Genomic DNA, 4,202 nt, shown 5'->3' on the forward strand with positions numbered 1-4,202 from the left:
ATTCGTTACACCACAAAAAACTAGAGCTGAAAGAAGACCACGATAGTAGCCAGTGCTGATGTTCCATTCCAAGACTATGTACTAGCTTCCAGAAGTAAACAACCTTTGTGAGCATCGTTTTAGCTTACTATAGCCTTTCAGGTTTCGAAATTTAAGCATTATAGTGTCACTTAATTTTTAATCTTGTTTTTCCTCTATCTTTTTTATGTTTTTTTTTTCAAGACTCATGTAATATCTTCTGCAATAGCTGGGGAGATTTTGGGGCACCCAAACAGCAAAAATAGGATTTCTTGGGGTACTCCAGTTTTCTCATCCCCACAACTAATTCTTGGGTATTGGATTTATCGATCCCAGCCCAGGTATAGGAAATGAAGATCTGGACTCCCTAAAGGACCACAAGTCCAATATGTGTCGTTTATTAGCTTTCTGTTAACTTTTCAACTACTGGGCTTCGCGTTCTCCAATGGCTCCTTCTCTTTTATCAGTATAAAGTTGTTGTTTTTTCGACTTTTTTTTACATGTATATATACATGTGTTCGTTTATGGGTACGTATCTATATGTGTAACTACCAGGTCTAATTAACACGTAATAATTTTCAAGTTCTTGATGTCAGCAGATGTTTTCCAAGACGTGTTTTTGGTTCAGCGTTATGGAAAATATACTTTTGCTTTTTAATAATGGGATAATTAGTACAGGTTGAAAACAATATACGTATCACAAACAATAAAGTGAAATAACTGAATTTTACTACTAATGTGATTTAACTTTTTCATTTCAATAATCAGTCTTTATACATCCTACTTTACAAGCCCAAACCGTTATTTGAACGAGGTGTCCCAACATTTTACTAACAATTTACAGTTTACTTTCCTTCAGTGACTACACTGTCCCACCAAATGATATCTTGTTTTCTCAAAATCAGTTTCTCATATTTCCTATTTTGCGTGTAATCTAGAACGCACTAAGTATCTTTTAAGTTTCTCTCGCATTTGAAAGAAATCAGAAGGGGGGTGTAAATATTTTGTTAAATGTGTAGTCTCTTGGTAGTAAACTGAAGTTGTATTTGACAATTCTGTCATTCTTTTTGTTTAAAGAATGATATGTAAGGACTAAAGGAACTTTGTTAGTTAGTGGTTTATTACTGAAGCGGAGACAGTTAGGTTGTGATAAACTGAATGTGTTTAGCCTTATTATCGTTACGTCTCCGTTTGTTAATTGATTTTCCGTAACTTCGTTCCGACGAAACTTTAGCGACACAAGTCCTTACTTAATAAAACTGGTTTATTCTTTCCGAATACAACTTTACGATACACTTATTTTCAACAGTCGCTCTATAACAAACGCTATATCAACGAACGTCAACAATACTTCTGACTGCAGTTCAATTACTCACTACCTACACACACATTAATGTCACGTTGTCACCCTCTTATATATATACCAGCCTACCCCATCTAGTAAATGCTAGGGCATTCATGAAGGAACAAGATAGTTCTAGAAACATGGCGTCACACTAGTCATGTGACTTCGGTGACGCAACAATATCAAAAAATATAATTATGAATTATGAGGATCACGCACAAGATACTTAACACACAACTTATGAAACTAAATATCAAATATGAAATGCAAACACACTGTTGCATCTTAATTTAGAAAAGTTTGTTGTAGAAAAATATATAGTGGTATTGTCACAGACTTGTTTTTTGAGAGAGAGAAAGAGAAAAAAAGTTTGAGGACATTTGGGTTATATGTTTAACCCATGCTTAACCAATTAAGGATATATAGTCAATATAACATAACATTTTGGGACAACATGGGACCTATTGGTCCATATCGGCTGTTCCATCCTTTAAATTAAATTAAAATAATTGAAAAAACAAATCTTAAAGCCAGCCCTTATCATTCATGTATTTATCAGGCTTTTTCTTAAACTCGCTTAAACTTACTACCTCAACAACATCCCAAAGCCAACCACCCTGTCAAAAAAAAAGAAACTGTCTTAGCTGAAGATGACACCTACCTTGTCGAAATTTATATTTGTGTCCCCTAGTCCTACTATTCTCACTGTTAAATATGAAAAAAGATGATACATCAACACTATCAATTTCCATTACCTGAACAATTTTAAACACCTCAATAAGATCTCTAAATTTTTTCACAATAAAACAATTTCTTAACCTCTCCTTGTATGACAACCCCTCCATCCCAGACACTATTCTAGTAATCCTTCTCTGAACCCTTTCCAACAATTCAATGCCTTTCCTAAGGTAAAGAGCCCAAGACTGAACACAATAATCTAAATGTGGCCTAACCAGTGAGTTGTACAATGAAATTATAACCTCTTTATATATGATTGCATCTAATTTTATTTCATTCATCAAATACCACTAAGAAAGTGAAGAAAACCTTATTTATTCTTCTGTGAAATAACTTCAATTATCTTGAGCTTCCTTGCTGATTACAACTTTAAAAAAAAAATGTTTCCTCTACCTGAACAAAAACAGTAAAATCATTCTAGAAACTTGAGAAGTGCTTCTCTATACAGTTACTTTCTTACATTACAATGCATGTATTATTTGACATTACTAAGTTTTCCTATAATCAGATAGCTTGCTTACAGAAGGATAATGTGTTCTCAGTTCTCAAATGTTGTAAATTACTACCAAGGCACTCATAGCTATACAGAACATCCACAGTTTTAACACTGAAGAATATGTATCAAAGATAATACTGTTCAAGAAATGGCAATCAATCATGTTTTGATTATAACAGAAAAATCAATGGATCCCCAGACACACACATACACAAACAAATTGTCCCTTATGGATCATTTTAATAATTTCATAGCTTCAACTATAATTTTGCAGCATTTTTTGTTTTCTTTTTTTTTTCCTCTCACACTTGTGACAGATCATTGTTTTAGAAAAATTTGCATGACTCATCCACTGGAGTGCTTTCTTTAAATACTTTTCCAAAAATAGGTATTGATTGTCTCTTGTAGAACTGGCTGGTCAGGTAACTGATTAATCAAACTTAAAAGATCAACAGCAACAATGCTTAAATTATGAGCTGCCTTAATCAAATCTTTATTTTTCAACCACACTCTTTCTTTCATGCTTTTTTTTAATCTTTATAATGAGTATATGTAGTAGTAAGGGATAGCAATGTTATTATTGTTACTATAATTTATAAATATTATCAGAGAAATTATTGGTATACCATAGTTGAATGTAGATTTTCTAACATGGATAATTATATTCCAGATTAATCTTACTTTACCACTAGTACTACGTCTTGAACAAGAACTTAATTGGTTATTGTTTACAGTTTGTAAGGTTTGTCTTTGTTATTTTTAACCTTAATATGCCCATGATGTGTGCCTGTGTTCAGTACCTGGATGATTGTGTGTAGAAGGTAGTACAAATAGAAGACAGACAATATTTGTATCTCCAAAAGTACTACAGGTTTTCAGCGTTTACATGGCCCATTACAAATAGGACAATGAGTCTAATATCTGCACTGATGAAAAATATTACAATAAAGCTCAAATTTTGGTACTGTGATAAAATTATTTTTCTTATCACAGTTTCTGATTTATAAATCACTGACTGTTTCATTCACAATCATAGTGTATTTGAAAAAGAATACTTGAAATAACATATGCAAAAATGTTGGAACAGTTTTCTAAGTTGGATCAGTACATTAATATTATTCTCATTCATCACTATTTTCAGTAATCATATGTGCATTTGTATTATTCTAATGAACTTGTACTTAAAAAAATTAATACAATTAAGGGATATTTTCTTTGTTAAGTCATTTAAACATTTTTCTATATTTTTATGTGCAGCATCAGATGATGAAATTCAGCAAATAATAAACAGTGCCAAGAGAATCCCAGAACCGAAAATATTACATTAATTTATCTATTAAACTCAGATTTCAATGAATTTGAAAGTGATGAAAGTAAACAGTATCTCACAAACTATTTTATTATAATTTTTGCAAATGTAAAACAATCTACTATATTGTACTCTAATTTTTAAGAAAGTGTGTGTGTGTCGACATGCTCCTAAATTATCCAAATACATTTTATGTATACTGTTATGCCTCTGGTCGTTTGTTAATTTTCCATAAAAATTCTTTCTGAAGAAACTTTAGCGATACAAGTCCTTTCTTAAATAAAAACTAGTTTATT

The 4,202-nt window shown here is 31.7% G+C and overlaps 1 long non-coding RNA gene across 1 annotated transcript in view; it reads left to right on the forward strand.

The window, feature by feature from the left end:
• The window catches only part of LOC111084923, a 14,038-nt gene that overhangs the window by 7,340 nt on the left and 2,496 nt on the right, over positions 1–4,202 (forward strand). The gene's annotated exons all lie outside the window — the stretch shown is intronic.

This window comes from Limulus polyphemus, unplaced genomic scaffold, assembly GCF_000517525.1.
Source record: "Limulus polyphemus unplaced genomic scaffold, Limulus_polyphemus-2.1.2 Scaffold172, whole genome shotgun sequence".
NCBI classification, from domain to species: domain Eukaryota; kingdom Metazoa; phylum Arthropoda; class Merostomata; order Xiphosura; family Limulidae; genus Limulus; species Limulus polyphemus.